Below are 20,600 nucleotides of genomic sequence, written 5' to 3' on the forward strand. Positions count from 1 at the left end.
TCTCTTCTACTGTTTCAGCAATAGTGTTACCCAGAGAGAGTCTTGCATGATTTGGGGCAAGAAATTTTTCTGCTAGAGTTGTTGTTCATCTGAGAAGTTTAATTGTTTAAGTTCTAGGCTTATTCTGTAGCTGAGGCCTTTCTCCTAAATACTTTGATTTTATGAAAGTGATTTTCCACATTTTATCATGGCAAAAATCCTTAAGCATCAAGGGAGTTTTCATCCCATATGAAATTTCCCTCATTTTTTGAAAGGAAGGCCACATCTGCTACAAAGTTGGGTTTGTTGTTTTTTTTTTTTTCATTAGGATACTGCAAATTTAAAAATTATGGAAGTTGGCCAGAAGGGTCCTCTAGAAATTCCAATTCTCTGAGTTTAAGCTTAGTCAATGACTTGATAGTGAAAGGCAACCATTTTTTATTTTCATAATGTTAATGCTGCTGCTGCTGCTAAGTCGCTTCAGTCGTGTCCGATTCTGTGCGACCCCATAGACGGCAGCCCACCAGGCTCTGCCATCCCTGGGATTCTCCAGGCAAGAACACTGGAGTGGGTTGCCATTTCCTTCTCCAGTGCATGAAAGGGAAAAGTGAAAGTGAAGTTGTTCAGTGGTGTCCGACTCTTAGCGACCCCATGGACTGTAGCCTACCAGGCTCCTCCGTCCATGGGATTTTCCAGGCAAGAGTACTGGAGTGGGGTGCCATTGCCTTCTCTGCATAATGTTAATAAGATTGTGGAAAACTGCATGAACTTTGTTTTCAGTTGTGTTATTCACTACATTTGTATGTTATTCTCTTTATTTGCATGGATTAAAATCCACTTCCCTTATTTCTTTTTGAAAAGTCATATTTTTCTTTAAATATTGGCATAAAAGTCCCTTTAACATATTTAAGTGGGTAACTAGAGAATGAAATGAAGTGAAGTGAAAGTCACTCAATCGTGTCTGACTCTTTTCGACCTCATGGATTATACGGTCCATGGAATTCTCCAGGCCAGAATACTGGAGTGGGTAGCCTTTCCCTTTTCCAGGCAATCTTCCCAACCCAAGGATCGAACCCAGGTCTCCCGCATTGCAGGTGGATTGTTTACCAGCTGAGCCATAAGGGAAGTCCAAAAATACTGAAATGGGTAGCCTATCCCTTCTCCATTAGATCTTCCTGACCCAGGAATCGAACTGGGGTCTCCTGCATTGCAGGTGGATTCTTTACCAACCAAGTTATAAGAATAAATAAGTACAAATAAGTTAAAATGGATATGTAATTATTTTATTCACGCCTTTGAAGAATAAACATTGCTACTTAAGCATGTGGTTCTTCAGCACCTAACATTTACACAGTACAAAATTTTACTAAGACAAACCACCTGGTTTTGCTTAGAAATTTTTTTGTCATCAAACCTTAGTGCTTAAGATTTAAGCATATTTTGTAGCAATAAACATAAACATATTTATAAGCTTGCGATCTTTTAGTGAATTCTTCATGTACAGATTTTGTAAAATATCTCAAATTTTCATAGCCGTTGCAAATTATTTTTAAGAGATTTTCCACAACACAGTCCCATACTCAACTGAATGATGCTAATCCATAGATAATTTACTTATTCCCCTTTACTGTTGGCTCTTTTCAGCTCTAACACACAAGCAGGCTCTTTGTAAGGTATTTGCTCTCTGTGAATTTCTTAGAAACCACCATGTTTTAATAGGTCTAAATGTAGCTACTGAATTAATCACATATATGTCAAAATCGAGCTTCCCTGGTTGGTCAGCTGGTAAAGAATTCGCCTTCAATGCAGGAGACCCCAGTTTGATTCCTGGCTTGGGAATATCCCCTGGAGAAGGGATGGGCTACTCACTCTGGTATTCTTGGGCTTCCCTGGTGGCTCAAGTGAAGGATCTTCCTGCAATGCGGAGACCTGGATTCAACCCCTGCGTTGGGAGGATCCCTGGAGAAAGGACTAGCTACCTACTCCACTAATCTTGCCTAGAGAATTTCATGGACAAAGGAGCCTGGTGGGCTACAGTCCATGGGATCACAAAGAGTCACACGTGACTGAGTGACTAAGAACAGCACAGCATGCTAAAATTAGGGCTCCCCTGGGGGCTCAGGGTGAAGAATCTGCCTGCAATTCAGGAGACCCATACTTGCACAGGAAAGATCCCTTAGAGGAAGGGACCCACTCCAATATTCTTGCTGGGAAAATCCCATGGACAGAGGAGCCTGGTGGGCTACAGTTCACAGTTTCACAAAGAGTTAGATACAACAAAAGTGACTGAACACACACACACACACACACACACACACACACACACACACATACACACACGCCAAAATTATATCTTTGATCAAAATTTCTTGTCAGAAAGGCAAAGGAAGATACCAAAGGATCAAGTAACAAAATAGTTGTATCTTCTTTTATAATGTAAATCTTGTTTTTCAGTCACTCAGTCATGACTGATGCTTTGCAACCTCATGGACTGCAGCATTCCAGGCTTTCCTGTCCTCACCACCTGAGGGAGCTTGCTCAAACTCATGTCCATTGAGTTGGTGATGCCATTTAACCATCTCATCCTCTGTCCTTCCCTTCAGCTCTTTCCTTCAATCTTTCCCAGCATCAGAGTCTTTTCCAATGAGTCAGGTCTTCACATCAGGTGGCCAAAGTATTGGAATCAGCCTAAGCATCAGTCCCTCCAATTAATATTCAGGACTGATTTTCTTCAGGATTGATTGCTTTTATCTCCTTGCAGTCCAAGGGACTGTCAAAAGTCATCTCCAGTACCACGGTTCAAAAGCATCAATTATTTAGTGGTCAGCCTTCTTTATGGTCAAACTCTCACATCCATACATGATTGCTGGAAAAACCATAGCTTTGACTATATGGACGTTAGTTTCATTGAGTTAGACAAGGCTGTGGTCCATGTGATCAGTTTGATTGCAGTTTTCTGTGATTGTGGTTTTCATTCTGTCTGCTCCCTGGTGGATAAGGATATAAGGCTTATGGAAAGCTTCCTGATGGGAAAGACTGACTGTGAGGGAAACTGGGTCTTGTTCTGATGGGCAGGGCCATGCTCAGTAAATATTTAATCCAATTTTCTGTTGATGGGCGAGGCTGTGTTCCCTCCCTGTTGTTTGACCTGAGGCCAAACTATGGTGGAGGTAATGAAGATAATGACGACCTCCTTCAAAAGGTCCCCTGCAGCCAACCCAGGCCTCCTCAGAGACTCCTGGACACTCAGAGGCAAGTCTGGGTCAGTCTCTTGTGGGGTCACTGCTCCTTTCTCTGGGGTCCTGGGGTGCACAGGGCTTTGTTTGGGCCCTCTAAGATTGTGTTTCCCCAATCCTGTGGAAGTTCTGTAATCAAATCCCACTGGGTAGCCTCCAAAGTCAAATTCTCTGGGGATTCTCAGTCCCTTTGCCAGATCCCCAGGTTAGGAAATCTGTTGTGGGTCCTAGAACTTTCTTAACAGTGTGAGAATTTATTTGGTATAATCTTTCTGCAGTTTGTGGATTGCCTGCTTGGTGGCTCTATGGTGGGATTAATGGCAATCTCCCAATAGGACTTATGCCCCATGCTGTGTGACCCGGGTCTGCTGCACCCAGAGCCCCTGCCCCTGTGGCAGGCCACTGCTGATCCATACCTCCATAGGAGACACTCAAACACTCAAAGGCAGGTCTGGTTCAGTCTCTGTGGGGTCTCTGGGTCCTGGTGCACACAAAATTTTGTTTGAGCCCTCCGAGTGTTTCTGGCAGGTATGGGGTTTGATTCTAAACCTGATTTTGCCCCTCCTACCATCTTGCTGAGGCTTCTCTTTTGTCCTTGGACATGAGGTATCTTTTTTTTGGTGGGATCCAACATTCTCCTGTCAATGGTTGTTCAGCAGCAAATTGTAATTTTGGAGTTCTTGCAGGAGAAGATGAGCGCACATCCTTCTACTCTGCCATCTTTCTGCTGTCTTTAGAGAAGATCGGACAGATGATGACAACGTGTTCCTTTCAAAGGAGGGATGAGAGTCATGCCATGAGGTCACCACAGGGATGCAGGGTCCCATGTCCAATTCAGATTTCAAAGCAACCCACTCCAGAACATCCACGTACACTGCAGGACATCTGATGGTTTGTTTTTCTCTCTCCCTCAACGAGGATGCCCACTCCCCTACCTGCCGGTTATCCTGCCAACTACGCCAATTGTATAGCTGATCCTGTTCATGACACCAGTTGTCTTGCTGTTCACACTGTTTGCTGAAACCAGGGTAGGCAAGGTGCAAGCTAATAGCTGGAAGAAGACTTGAGGAGCTGTAGGAACTTCAGACACATTTATTCTCTCCTGGCTGGCACAGGACAGTCTCTCCCAGCACACAGTCTCTCTCCTGGCTGATGCAGCAGCCAGAGCAGCAGCAGTAACATAACACAGCCATAATGTAGCCGTAACGTAACCTCATATAACATAACTATGATGTCGCTTCAATGTAGCCCCAGTGCAGCAGCAGCCAGGGCTTTCATGGCAAGCTCATATAGGCATACTGCACAGAGTAGCCAGCGACCAAGTGAGTACTTCATGACACGCATGTGCAGTGCAATAGGTGATCTCAGTCATTACACAACCATGCAAAGTCATTGTTTACAGAACATGGGGTGAGAGGGGGTGAGAGCGTGGGGTGAGAGAGCCTGACTGGCATCATGCTGTTAATTTCCACACAAGTCATGTAGTAATACTTACAAATCTGAATTAATTGGTCTATAATGGTTTCCTGTAAAAAAAAAAAGGAGTGGTAGGTAGCAGAATTAAGTTGTATTAGGAATGCTAAACAGCAGCATTAGCAACCTAACTGAATCCTCAGTGTCTAATCAAACTTATATACATATATTCTTCCGTTATATGCTGAAATGCAGCTGAGTATATGCAAATACTAACATGGCATTTATTTTTGAATAGGAGCTCAGGTATTTTGGTCACATGGACTGCTGGTCAATTTTTCAGCTCTATTGCTACCCAGCAGCAAACCGAGAGTAGTTGATCAACATGAGACAAGGATTTGCCAAAAGGACAGTTTTTTTTTTTTAAGTAAGGGTGGGATTTTTTTTTTCAGGCTTTTAAGCAGTCTCCATGGGGTATCTTGATTTTCACAGACTCAACAAGAATCACTGAATCATCTGGGCCATAAAAACAGAGAGCTAGACTTCCCCACAAAGAAGACTGAACCAGGTAGAAAATATTCTTAGGCTCTGGATCACAGTCAAGGATGACAGGTTTATGAGTTCCTTGATAAACAGGTATTCTTCAATAACACACCAAGTATGCATGGATTGTGTTTTAATTAAAGAGGATATGAGCAACAAGTAGGGCTTCCTTATAGCTCAAGTTGGTAAAGAATCTGCCTGCCAGGGAAGATACCCAGGTTCGATTCCTGGGTTGGAAAGATCCCCTGGAGAAGGAAATGGCAACCTACTCCAGTATTCTTGCCTGGAGCATCCCGTAGACAGAGGAGCCTGGCGGGCTACAGTCCATGGAGTCACAAGAGTCAGACATGACTTAGAGACTAAACCATCATGAGCAACAAAAACTTGTCTTTGTACTTGAAAAGAATATCACAGCGTGATACAGACAATTGGAATCCCTGAATACTTCAGTGAGGTCGCACTCTTGGTTTTGTGAGGCTTATGTCCAACCACCTGGTGTGAATGTTTTGAACCATGTAGGATATCTACTGCTTCCTGCTGTATAAGACCTAGCGGCATGTTGTCATCAGTACTGTGTGGAATGGCAGTACGACTATTTTAAGGCAGAATTGAAGAGGTTACATGATCCTGATTCAAGGTGGTTAGGTGAAAAATATAATCAGTCAACTTTTATTTCATTCATAAAAAACAAACAAATAAATTAACAAATGGCATAGTTGCAGACTCTTAGTCATATACCAGGTACCATAATCAGTACAGCTTTATTTCAGTAAAAAGTCTATGTAAAGAATAGTAGTTACAAATTGTGCAAGCTGGTTGAGCTTATGTTTGAGACATTTCATAATTAGTATCAAATAAAATATTTATTAAAATAAAGATGAGCTAGTGCGCATGCAGCAATTTAATTTAAACAATATAAGCCTCTCACTGAAGGGCTCAGTGGTAAACAATCCACCTGCCAATGCAGGAGACTCAGGTTTGATTCCTGGGTTGGGAAGACCCCTGAAGAAGGAAAAATGGCAACCCACTTCAGTATTCTTTATTTTTTGGCAAATTTAATCTGATAATTTATTTATGGGAAAAAGCTAGTTTTGATGAGAAAAAAGTTTAATCCTTTCCTTGTAAACATAAAAGAAACTCAACAGGAATTTTAAAGGTAGTATGCCAGAAAATGCAACAGTAACTCATAACATCAGTCAGTTCAGTCGCTCAGTCGTGTCCAACTCTTTGTGAACCCATGAATCACAGCACGCCAGGCCTCCCTGTCCATCACCAACTCCCAGAGTTTACCCAAACCCATGTCCACTGAGTCGGTGATGCCATCCAACCATCTCATCCTCTGTAGTCCCCTTCTCCTCCTGCCCCCGTAATTCTTTTCAAGTAAACAGACAAGTTGAAGACACGTGTTAAAATACTTTTCAGACTGAATATATTTATCAGCCTATATGAGCTGTTGTTCTAATTGGATTTTGATTTTTTTTAAAACCCAGCCTTTTATAAGAGCTAGCACATCTAGAAGTGAAGAAAATAAATTAGATCCCCCCTCTCTTCCCCAAAGATATTAATTTCTAAAGCACAAAAAGCCATATATCTTATACAAATTAACCAGTATTCTTACAAAAGTAACGTAATTTTGGATGACATTATGCTGTATTTGTGTTGAAGTACTACACAAGAATATATGTGTCAGTTGGGAATTTTCAGTCTAATTAGTCTCTTAAGTTATTTAACTCTTGGCAATAAATAATAACTGGTACATATTTTGGTACTTAAGTCATGAATTGTAGAGAACAAGAAGCAGTATATTACAGTAACAGAGTTTGTATTTGACAATTACTGTGTTGAAAAAAATCTCTTCTATGAACTCTGTGATTTGTTTTGCAGTTCGTCACTTGTAGCAGATCCTTGACTTGGTTCCTCCATATCCATGCTTTCTCCAGCTGCAATCTCTGACATTTCTTCATCCCCCTCCTCATCATTTTGGTCTTTTGAGATTAATTGTCTAGTTAATTTAATAGTAAGTCTTTCACTGTAGTGAAGCTTCCTTTTCATTTCAAACTGTCGCTTTTTTTCTCCTTCTTCAGGTGAGAGGTCAGTGTCCTCATCTCCACCGCCTTCTGGTTCACTAACTCGATACTTCGGTTGGGAGCTTTCAGCAGCAGCAGCAGTTCATTTCCGAGCTAAGATACCTGGGGTCAGGGCTTCGGCGGTTTCTGAATCGCTCAGTGCATCTTCCTCATCTCCCACCATACTGTGGGAAGGAGTGCTCGGCTGTCTATCTTCACTAACCCGTAGGCTTCATCTGCTGGATGAGGTCACCAGGATGTTCATTCATCCCACTTCTGGGACTTTTTTCTCAGCTCTTGTCAACAATGTCAGAACTTGCAATGCCATGACTGAGAAGTTTTGATCCTGTAGACTGTAGTTAGATTTCCTGATTCCTGGAACCTGGTAGAGTTGAAACGAGTAGTTGAGGCCGCAGTTTCTATATTCCTGGCTTTCGGATTAAACAAAAGATACGAGTTTCCTTGGAAAGCTAGTTCTGTGCTGCTCTTCTGGTAATCAGTCCAAGAATGCCAGCCTGAAGCCTTCATGTTTAGCCAATCCAAAGTATTTCTGATTGCCTTAAATTAAATCTCTTTCTTTTGTATTAGGTTTAATGGTTCAAAATATATGTAAACAAGTTCTGACATAGTTACATAGATAATCAACTCCTACAGGACATGGTATATCATGATTTTAAATTTCAGTCTTCTTACTGCTCTTAATCAAGTAAATAATCTTACTCAATTTTTGTTTTTATTTATTTTTATGGAACTGATCAGCATAATAGCTTCCTTACATTTTGTTTTTAAATAATTTCATCCACTACTCAATAGAGAGCCATGATTATGAAAATGTTTTTACACATATAAATAATATAGAGAATATTATGCATTTGAAAATGTGTACAATATTCTAAGATAAACATTTTATAAATGTCTTCAAATAGACAACCAGTAGGGGCAAAATTTCTAGTAAAGAAAGTTTACAAAGAAGTGTTAGTAGCAGCTGGTCTAGGGAACATTTGCAAGAACATTTGTGCATTTAGACTGGGCCAAAAACATTTGTTTTGTCATAATGATTGAAATAAACATTTTAATTTAGGTAGAGTTTGAGACCAAAACATGTGCCTCCAAATAAAATAATATTTAGGAAATAAATACTCTTGCAAATATGTTTCTTTACAAAGCAAATATTTTTTAGTTTTTGACAGTGCAGGTGTTAAGGTACTTAAGTAAGGTGTGAGGATCATTCTTCATGGTAGAATAAAGGACACAATGTTTTCCTTTCCTGCAATGTTTTCCTTATCTTCGCTACATAGTAGGAAAAAATAGTTCAATGCAAATAATAGATAATAAAATTATAAATAAGATGGATAATATTTATTATTATCTTCATTAAAATGTATTTGTTAAATGTAGTAAAGGAATCTAAATTTACTCCACTCATTATAGCGTTCTGTAAATGTTGGGATATAAAGGACTTTTGATTATATGGAATATAACATTTACAACTGTGTTAAGATCTTAAGTTTAGTTATGTTTCAAAATACATGTATATGGTTTTATAAATTATATCTGCCTGTTATATCTATGTTACTTCATTTCATCTGAGGACATTTAACATACTAGAGCCAATGCAAGCTGCCTTCTTGGAAGGTGGCTCTTGGAGCTGAATGCATGATTGACTTCCTTAATACAGTAACTGTGGGTGAAAGCCTTCCTGATTAACAGTGATGTGCCTTAGGAGAGCACGTGAATGTATGTGGTGGTGGTGGTTTAGTTGATTTTCCGGTCTGGATGATCTCGCCGTTGATGTAAGTGGGTTTAAAATCATCCCTCGGTACTGTGCTCCTGTCAGTTTGTTCCTTTATGCTTGTTAATATTTGCTTTATATATTCAGGTGCATATATGTTTACAAGTTGTACATCTTCCTGGAGCAATTTCTTTATCATTATAATAAAGTTCTTTTTTGCCTCTTGAAGGAAACGGCAACCCACTCCAGTGTTCTTGCCTGGAGAATCCCAGGAACAGAGGAGCCTGGTGGGCTGCCGTCTATGGGGTCGCACAGAGTCGGATAGGACTGATGCGACTTAGCAGCAGCAGCAGCAACAGTCTTTAAGTCAATTTTTTTCCAATATAAATATTGCTATCCCAGATTTCGTTTCATATTCATTTGCATAGAAAACCTTTTTCCATCCCTTCATTTTCAGTCTGTATGTATCTTTAACACTGAACTGAGTATCATAGGCAGTATCTACATATATGTGTGTGTGTGTGTGTGTGTGTGTGCGCGCGTGTGTGTATCCATTCAGCCAGTCCGTGTTTTTGATTGAAACTTTTAGTTTATTTACATGTAAAATAGTTCTTGATAGGTGAGCACTTATTGACGTTTTGTCATCGCTTTGAGCTTGGTTATGTAGTTGTTTTCTGCTCCTTTCTTTTCTGACTCTCTTCCCCTTGTGATTTGATGACTATTTTATTATTATTTTGTATTCCTTTCCCTTTTTTGAAAAATATAGATTATCTACTACAGATTTTTCTTTTGTGGTTACTTTGAAGTTCATATTTAACAACAGTTATAAATACATAAATTTAATTTTAGGTTGATGATCTTTTAAGTTTGAATTTATGCTAACAGCCCTGTATTTTTACTACCCATCCCCCACAATGTTTAATGGTCTTGAAATCATATTTTTCATCTTTTTGCTTATATCCCTTTATATCCCTATTTACATCCCTCAACTACTTACTGTGGATATGGATGATTTTACTACTTTTGCTTTTTAATCATTTTACTAACTTTATAAGTGGTTGAACTATTACCTTTACTATATGCTTGCTTTCATAAATGAGATTTTTTTTCTCTTGTAATTTTCATATTTCTAGTTGTTGTCTTCTCTCTTTTGAGTTTGTGGTGAAGAATGCCTTTGGAGGAAAGGGAGGCAGCCGTGGAGGCAGAGTGCTACTGCCGAGTCACACGCAATGCAGGGGACAATCACTGTAGCCTCTCTCCCCATATACCAGTCCTGGCAGCTGAGGAGTAGAGAAGACCCCAGGGATGACGGCCTTTTGAGTGCCTGATGTGCTAAACAATGGAGAAGAAACTCCTGTTTAAAACAAAGCTCTATGTTTCTTCACTTTTCCATTAAAATTCAAATATACAAGAGGTTTGATTTCATCTGCCATATGTCAAAAGTTAATATTAAAATTATCTGATAGCCAAAACCAAATCATTTTCACAGTCATTTTTTGTGTTACAAATACATTTCTAATAACTAAGTGCATATTTAAATTAAATTCAAAAAGTGAAGCAGTTTAGCATAGATTATCTAAATTGCTTCTAACTGTAATAATGCTTACCAATTTTATAGTTGAGAAGCTAAAGCTCAAAGAGCTTATATTTAATAAGTTCTAAAGTTTATATTGGAATTTTGTTAAGTGCATTTTTTTACTCGCAATACTTTAGAATCCTTCCCATAATGCTGCAAAACAAAAAGCAACTGAGTTGTTTCTGCTTGTGATTTCATAATAAAAAGTGCTTGAGCTGTCATTTTCTATTAAAGGAAAAAAATTTTTTTCTGTTTTTATTTATTCACATCATGATTTATCACATTACTGCTGCTGCTGCTAAGTCGTTTCAGTCGTGTCCGACTCTGTGCGACCCCATAGACGGCAGCCCACCCCCTTCCCTGAGATTCTCCAGGCAAGAACACTGGAGTGGGTTGCCATTTCCTTCTCCAGTGCATGAAAGTGAAAAGTGAAAGTGAAATCGCTCAGTCGTGTCCGACTCTTCGAGACCCCATGGACTGCAGCCTACCAGGCTCCTCTGTCCATGGGATTGGCTAGAGGTTATCAAATACTTCTAGATAAAATCATTATTTTTATTGTAACCATCAAAAAGTTTTCCATTTTAAACACAGTATGTAAAAATAGTTCTTAAAGGTATTATATGCCTAGACACTTAAAAAATTAGATATTCTAACACATGGAAAATCCCATATGTGAGCTAAAGAGAGAAATTCAGTAATAAATCAACTGTTCGTTACACATTCCTTAGAGTTTAAAATATTTTATGTCTATCCATTTGATTGTCCAAGTCACATTTAAAGGAAAAGGATTATGTCTTCTGCCTTCTTACTTTCTCCAAACCACCTCAAGCACTGTTATATACATAATTGTTAAGTGAGATTTACAGATGTTTATAGATATTAAGGTTGACCTGCACTCCATTTACCAGTCATACATAGAGGATGCAGTTCTCTATTTTAAATGCAGTGAATCACATGGCATTTTATAACTTCTCTGATTTTTTTCCCCTTAGTCTCCCTTAGCTGGTGCCAATAATTTATCTCATGAGGTTCAAAGTCTTCTGTGATGAAGTACTTATTCCCTAGGAAAGGTGACATGTGGATTTATATTCTTTCTAGCTTGTAAATGTATTCTCCTAGAGCTTTTGGGAGGACAGATTTGATAAAGTGATTGAGCGAACCTGGGCTGAATGGAAGTCTAAAAATGCAATATATGTGAGCCAGAGCTGTGAAATGAGCAGGAAAAAGTGAGGAAAGGATGTTTAAGTCACTTTATTTTTTTTCTATATTAATTCCCTCTCATTCTCTGTCCCTCACTCACCTCATACATTTTTTATGAATTCACAAAATGAACATCAGCATCAAAATCTGCACTTAGCGGGAGCATAGATAAAGGTGGCTTCTAATTGTTGAACTCACGGCTGGCTTGGATTTTCACAAATTGAATGGCATATCACATACTAATGGTCATTTGCTTACTTAGATTGGCATTCATATTAAATTTGGAATATCACTGAACCATTTTTGTGAAAGACCGAGACTGCTTCTGTGGCATACACATGAAACTGGATCAGGGTTGAATCCTACATTCTTCTATGTATGAGTAGAAGTATTTTGCTGTTCTCTTTTTTTCAAGGACCTCTGATGTGATCTTAAAGTATTTCTTTTTAACCTACCTATTCACACTTCACCATCTAAGTATAAACCATCTGTGCATTTGTGTGTGTGTTGCACATTCTTGTTGTATACACATTCATTCATTCATAATTCTGAAACAGCACAGCATATGTGGTAATTTGCAGTTATAAAGTATTCTTTTACAAGAAAGTGTAGGGAAACTGGAGTTCGCTCTCAATGGTGCTTTTTTTTTTTTAACCAATTTGATGCAGAGTCGAGCAGTAATGAGTTGAACTAATGAGCTTCCCTGTAGCTCAAATGCAAAGTAATTACTTTTAAGAAGGAAGAATGTTAGTCACATTTTTCCCTGACCATCTCTAAAAGAGTTTAGTCCTTTTATTTTACCAAATGAAAACTGAAATCCAGTCTGGAGGAAATTTACTTCCACCTTTCCTCATTGTAGCCCTGGAACAACTCGCTCCATTTGTCTCTGACAGCTTAATAAAAAGAAGGGTCCTCTGAAACGTAAAAACGCTGAAATTTATTATTACTCTCCCTTTGCAATTTCAAATGATAGCATTAGAGTGTTTTGCTCTTACACGCCATTTTTCTTCACTGGAACCTGACTGTGTTGCTCCTTTACCATCTATCCCATCTGTCACTGTGCAGACTTTGTACAGTAGACGCCTCTCTTCAACATTTACAGTAACATAAGCAACAGCATTTAAGTGACTTGCCAGAACCACAGCCACTTGGCTGTTGTCTTCGTTGAAAAAACGAACAAACATGTTTTCCAATTCTGTGCCTATAAATTACCGTTGTGTAACCTAATAATTGAAGCATCAATTTGTTTTCAAGTTGTGAAAGGAGCTTGTAACACTTGGCAAAGCGCTTACTCTCCACAGTACCCACGTTGCCTTGAAACTATAGACTAAAAAATTTTTGACTTTATGATAGTTCGAAAGTGATAGCATTCAGTATAAACTTTACTCTTATTTTTTTATTTTTTTTCTTTCTTTTTTTTTTTTCCTCTGAAGCTCACTGCTTTTATTTATTTATTTATTTATTTTTTATAAATTTATTTATTTTAGTTGGGGGCTAATTACTTTACAATATTGTAGTAGTTTTTGCCATACATCGACATGAATCAGCCATGGGTTTACATGTGTTTCCCTTCCTGGACCCCCCACCCACCTCCCTCCCCATCCCATCCCTCTGGGTCTTCCCATTGCCCCGGCCCTGAGCCCTTGTCTCGTGCATCGAACATGGAATGGTGTTCTGTTTCACATATGATAATATACATGTTTCAATGCTATTCTCCCAGAACGTCCCACCCTCACCTTCTCCCTCAGAGTCCATAAAATTGTTCTATGCATCTGTGTCTCTTATTCTGTCTCGCATATAGGGTTATCTATATTTTTTTAAATAAGAAATCTCAAATTCTTTTTTATCTTGACAGGATTACCCCCAAGGATGCTGCTGAAAAAGCAGAGTTAAATGGAATCCTCAGGCCACACAATTTTTCAACGGCCCAGCCCTGAGGGTCGGCCGTGTTACCCACTGCTGCCAGTACCCTCAGAGCCAGTGGTCCTCTAGCCCTCCAGCGTGGAGCTCTTAGCCTTGCCTGTTCCATGGCCTGTGCCTTTATTGTGTGCGCATACACCCTTTTGGGGTCTGTCTTGCGCAGTCCAGGAAGCTCCTGAAGAAGAATTTCATTCGCCTGGGGGCCAGGCTCAGGTGAATGACCCTCCTGAAGTTATCCCAGACTTCCACCTGTCTGACATGCATGATGATCATGTAGACATAGATCAACCAGATATCTGTGTGGCTTTGGGTAGATGGCTCAGCATTTTCTCAAAAATGGCTTTGACATACTCCGCAGCCCCAGCTATAATCTTAAATTTTGAATTTTGATCTTTTCCCAGGTTGGCAATACTGGGATGATGTATGATCATCCTGTGATGATCATACTCATGATGCTGGGCAGCAGCATCCCAGCCCCCAGTCAGCTACAGTCATGAGGGTGAACCACCAAAGGACAAGCGTTCTGTGCCTAATGGCCATTCTCTGTTTCGCTTATCTACAGTTTCAGTTCAGTCGCTCAGTCGTGTCCCGCTCTTTGCGACCCCAGGGACTGCAGCACGCCAGGCCTCCCTGTCCATCACCAACTCCCGGAGCTTGTTCAAACTCATGTTCATCATGTCGGTGATGCCATCAACCATCTCATCCTCTGTCATCCCCTTCTCCTCCTGCCCTCAATCTTTCCCAGCATCAGGGTCTTTTCAAATGAGTCAGCTCTTCCCATCAGGTGGCCAAAGTACTGGAGTTTCAGCTTCAGCATCAGTCCTTCCAATGAATATTCAGGACTGATCTTCTTTAGGATGGACTGGTTGGATCTCACTTAGGTACAGTGCTCAATAAATTATGTGAGATAGTCAGCAAAAATAGGCTCTGTGTTAGACGATTTTGCCCAACTGTAGGTTAATGTAAGTATTCTGAGCACATTTAAGGTAAGGCAAGTCTGAGCTATGATGTGGAGTAAATTAAGTGTTTTCAATGCATTTTAGACATCATATTTTCAATTTATGATGGATTTATTGTGATGCAACTCCATTGTAAGTTGAGGAAGGCACACTTACAATGTCAGTAAGGCGCATGATCGTGAATTTATCTCTAGCCCAGTTACTAGAATGTCAATCTTGTTTTAAGTCTAGAAGAGCTTGTACTGATTCTGGCTTCCAAAAGGAATTGTGTGGTAGTGTCCTTTTTATAATCTCTCATGGCGTGTTACTCTATCCTCCATCATTACAGGTTACTCCTACTACAGTACTGAAAACTAGAATTATTTTCTTGCCTATTCATCCTTGAAGACCTCACCTAATATTCATCACTCTATTCCCAGAAGTTAGCATGAATCACAAACGTTGTTCACTGTGTTCATGAATAAATAAAAACAACCTAGAGGTTTGGCAAGTAGACTGTAAGCTTCATGAAGGCGTGAACAAAGTCAATCTTTCCCCTCTCTCCCCAGGCCCTACCTCAGTGTCTTGCGCATAGTACACATTCAGTAAATTTTGTTAAATCTGTCAGATTTCACACACATATGCACACACAAAGTGGTAGTTTACTCCATACCATGCTTACATATTTTCCCTCTCTGATTGTCAAAACTTGTAAAATTTAGTTTTCCCATGATTACCAGAAAATTTGGACATTCAGATGAATGTTGAATTTTGGTTTTCAGCCTTATTTAAGAGAAAATAAAGGCAAAGAAAACTTGCCCTTTAATGTCTGTGTACAAAAAGTCAGCAATACTCTCTACTCTTTCAGCAGGGAAAATATCAGCGTCTTAGGTGGCTATTTGTTTAGTTTTCTTTTTTTTTTAAACTTATGTGCCTGAATACAGACCCATGGCTATTGTTTAATTATAAGACAGGTTATACGGTCAAGCAGTGCAGGAAAAAGAAATATTCAAAATTTTTATTTGTAGAAAACTCATTTACACTGTGAAAAATACTTTTTAGCATTTTTTTCATAAAATTCTCTGTACAGAGTTCTCTCTTATTTCTTAGAAATACAACATTCATTGTGATAAAATATTACTTTTTTAGGTATGATTACAGTGAACTTCTAGGGACAATCTTGATTATTTCTCATGCTGTACTTTTGTTATTTAGAATATTACAAGAAACAAAATGTAAATATAAACATATATATGTATGTATATCTGTATGCATGTATGTATGTGTTTGTATATATATGTGCGTGTGTGTGTGTTTATGTGTGTATATGTTTATATATACATTTTTTTCCTTTGAATAAGGTATCTAGGGACATAGTTTACCTAATTTTACAGGGAGAAAACGAATAAAAAACTTTGATGAATATACCCATTTGTCTTTCTGAAATTCATTACCTGTGGTGAGACATTCTGAAATTTGCACATAGAATTTCTGACTGGGAAATGGATATGTTATTATTTATATTTTACAAGTATTATGTACCTATCTTGAAGTATTTTCATTTATATGCTTGATGTCTGCTTTTAATAGATTCTAATTATGAAAGAGTATGTAAGATGCAGGAGAAGAGAACCTTTAGAGGACATTGAGGAAACTACTGAAAAATAACATTTTGATTTTCTTCTATACACAAAGGAAATAGGTCCAAGGAAAAGCAAATATTTTCTCTGGAAAATTCACCTTTATAACATTTTGTCAGTTTAAAATCTAACAGTGCTGCCATCAAAATCCTATCCTTTTAGCAAAATATAAGTTTTATTTATTTATTTTTTTTTATAAATTTATTTATTTTAGTTGGGGGCCAATCACTTCACAACATTGCAATAGTTTTTGCCATACATTGACATGAATCAGCCATGGGTTTACATGTGTTCCCCCTCCTGGACCCCCCACCCACCTCCCTCCCCATCCCATCCTTCTGGATCATCCCATTGCCCCGGCCCTGAGCCCTTGTCTCATGCATCGAACATGGAATGGTGTTCTGTTTCACATATGATAATATACATGTAAGTTTTAATGCCAACCTTATTAACCTTCCTATCATCATATTTCAAAATATTATCAGTATATATATATTTTTCAGTTTATCTTTAAGAAAGAAAATTCAAATATGAGAAAATTACCTAATATTTTGAATGAAGCTGCATATACAAAGCATAGATATTTATATATAACTTAAATTCAAAATTAACATACTTTTTCCAATTTGGGGTTTTATTTTGCATTTGATAATAACTGAAGTCATCATCTTGGCCTATTTTTTATACAGGAAGAAAGACTCAATGAGAATTCCAGAGACTACAAACTGTTAAGCAGCCTTACTGATTTTCAAGGTTTCACTCCATAGGAGGTAGACTAAATCTGAATGCTGAAAAAAAGCAATCGAAAAGGTGGAAACAGGAAATTCTTTAGCTTTCTAGAAACTTAAAAAAAAAAATGCTAAGTAATCCTTGAGTGTTTAAACTGAGGGAAAAAATTGGCTGTGTTGCTCCCTGAAACTTACTTCCTTCTTCTCCAAGACAAGGTTAGTAACAGTTTCTGTGAAGATATTGGAAAGATTAAGTGGGATAGCACATTTAGTTTTAAGACAAAGACCTGGCACTTGTTAAGTATTTAATAATTGGTAGCCACTTTATTGTAAGTCCAGAAGCTTAGCTCTCGTCCCTTTTTCTCACTTATAATTTAGGAGTAACACTGTGTGTGATTAGTCACTCAGTCGTGTCCGACTCCTTGTGACCCCATGTACTGCAGCCCGCCAGGTTCCTCAGTCCATGGGGATTCTTCAGCCAAGAATACTAGACTCTTCCCTCAGACACCAAATGATCCCAGTTTAGATGTACAACGTCATGAGTTTTGACAATTACATGCTTCTGTGTAACCACGGCTACTACAATAAAATAATAGAATATTTCCATTACTATCCCTCCCACATTTTCTGTTGTTTTCAGCCTTAGGCAACTATTGATCTACTAGTTTTGCCTGTTATAGAATGTAATTCAATTGGAATCACGGTATATACTTCTTTGTCTTCTTTCTTTTCAGCATATTTTGAAATCTATTCACGATATTTTGTGCATCAGTTACTCATTTTTTATTGTTAAACAATTTTTCATTGTTTTAATATACCATAGTTCCTTATCCATTACCACTAATGAAAGTAGGTTTTATTCCAGCTTTTGCTCATGGTAAATAAAGCTGTTATGACCATTCTCACCAAGTCTTTTCGTGTAAAAATGTTTTCATTTACCTTTGGTAAGTAACACAAAGTAGAAATTTGTGTCATAAAATAAGAACATTGCCCTCTTGATCAATATGGGTTTGAACTGTGTGGATACACAAACAACAAGAGCAATGATAACAAGACAAGTAGGACTACATCAAACTGAAAAGCTTCTGCACAGGAAAGAAAACTATCAACAAAATGAAAAAGCAACCTATCACATGGGAGAAAATATTTGGCAGCAGTATCTCCAAGTGAAAGTGAAAGTCGCTCAGTCATGTCCGACTCTTTGCAGCCCCATGGACTATACAGTCCATGGAATTCTCCAGGCCAGAACACTGGAGTGGGTAGCCTTTCCCTTCTCCAGGGGATCTTCCCAATCTAGGGATCAAACACAGGTCTCCCACATTTCAGGCAGATTTTTTACCAGCTGAGCCACAGGAGAAGTCTAAGAATACTGGAGTGGGTGGCCTATCCCTTCTGCAGCAGATCATCCCAACTCATGGATCAAACCCTGGTCTCCTGCATTGGCAGAGGATTCTTTACCAACTGAGCCATCAGGGAAGCCCATTATCTCTAAGAATGAGTTAATATCCAAAATGTATAAGAACCCATATAACTCAAAGCAAAAAAAAGTATGATTTTAAAATGGGCAGAAGATCTGGACAGACATTTTTTTTCCCAAAGAAGACATACACATGGTCAACAGATATATGAAAAGACACTCACCATCACTAATCTTGAGGGGAATGCAAATCAAAACCACAACAAGATATCACCTCATGCCTGTTCTAATATCTATTATCAAAGACAATAAATAATAAGAGCTGAGAAGGATGTGAATAAAAGGGAACCCTAGTGCACTCTTGGTAATGTAAATTGGTGCACCCACTATGCTATATGAGGTTCTTCAAAACATTAAAACTAACATGTAATTCAGCAATTCCACTTCTGGGTATTTATCCAAAGTAAATAAAAATGCAAAATTGAAAAGATGTCTGCACCCCATGTTCACTGAAATATTATTTATAACAATCAAAATAAGGAAATAACAAATGTGCCTATCTATGGATGAATGAGATTCATATGATCATTTGTATATTAATATAAGAAAAATAAAATCTTCATATTTGTAACAACATGGGTGGATTTTGAGGACGTTATATTATGATTTTTCCAGTAGTCATATATGAATGTGAGAGTTGGACTACAAAGAAAGCTGAGCACAGAAGAATTGATGCTTTTGAACTGTAGTGTTGGAGAAGACTCTTGAGAGTCTCTTGGACTCCAAGGAGATCCAACCAGTCCATCCTAAAGGAAATCAGTCCTGAATATTTATTGGAAGGACTGATGCTGAAGCTGAAGCTCCAATACTTTGGCCACTTGATGTGAAGAGCTGACTGATTGGAAAAGACCCTGATGTTGGGAAAGATAGAAGGCGGGAGGAGAAGGGGACAACAGAGGATGAGATGGTTGGAAGGCATCACCAACTCAATGAACATGAGTTTGAGTAAACTCCTGGAGTTAGTGATGGACAGGGTGGCCTGGCATGCTACAGTCCATGGGGTCACAAAGAGTCAGACATGACTGAGAGACTGAACTGAACTGAACTGAATGCTAAGTGAAAAAAGTCAAAGAAAGACAAATAACATATGATTTAATGTATATGTGGAATCAAAAGAAATAATCAAGCTCATAGATTAGGGGTTCCCAGAATTAAAGGATGAGGGGTAGGAAAAATGGATAAAGAGCATCCAAAATACAAACTTTCAGTTATCAAATAAATAAGACGTTGGGCTGTAAATTACAGCATAATGACAATCATTAATGACACTGTATTGCATATTTGAAAATTGCTAAGAGATTAAATGTAAAATATTCTCAACACAAGAAAAAAAATTGTAACTATGTATGGAAATGGATCTTCATTAGATTTATTGTGGTGATCATCTTGCAATATATATAAATATTGAATAATTTATACCTGAAATTAATATGATGTTATATGTAAATTGTACATCACTTTAAGGAAGCAAACAAGAACAAAATCATGGGGATATTGACTGACATGGTGCTTTTCGGATCAATTTGAAGATAATATGTATCTTTATATATTGATATACCTGACCATTTATCTACATCTTCTTCAGTCTTTCATAGAAGAATTTCATGTATTTTATCACACAAAAATTGTATGTATTTTGCTAAGTTCATTACTAAGTATTTCATGATTTTGATGATATTTAAATATAATTATATTTAATTTTTTCTTGTTACCTGTGAGTATAGAAATGTAAATAGCTTATGAGTATCAAACTATGAAACTTTGCAACCTTACCAAATTAATAATTTTGTGTCATTGTAATGACTTTTTGGAGTTTTATCCAAAGACAATTATTTCACCTGCAAATGCTTTTTTTCTCTCAAATCTGTGATTTTCTTTCCTTTTGTTTTTATTGCACTGATATAAACCTCCCTTTAACCATTGGCTAGAAGTTGTGAATGTAATGCCCATATCTTTTTTGGTACAAAAGAATTCTTTGGTCCAGTTCTAACTGTTGCTTCCTGACCTGCATACAGGTTTCTCACTAGGCCAAAACCAAGGTGCCAGCCTGACTGTGTTCCTTTGGGAAGCTCTCAGGGGAGAATCCATTTGCTTGGTCATTCCAACAGTTAGAGCTGCAGTGTTTACCTTTCATGGTTAATGACTGCTTCCT

General features: G+C 38.2%; 1 pseudogene; it reads right to left on the reverse strand.

Annotated features, from left to right (window-relative positions):
* Positions 1–6,976: 6,976 nt before the first annotated feature.
* LOC145509427 (protein phosphatase inhibitor 2-like) lies at positions 6,977–12,929 on the reverse strand (annotated as a pseudogene).
* Between the last annotated feature and the right edge of the window lie 7,671 nt (positions 12,930–20,600).

The sequence above is a fragment of the Giraffa tippelskirchi genome, chromosome 6, assembly GCF_054371585.1.
Source record: "Giraffa tippelskirchi isolate mGirTip1 chromosome 6, T2T-mGirTip1v1.2.pri, whole genome shotgun sequence".
NCBI lineage: Eukaryota > Metazoa > Chordata > Mammalia > Artiodactyla > Giraffidae > Giraffa > Giraffa tippelskirchi.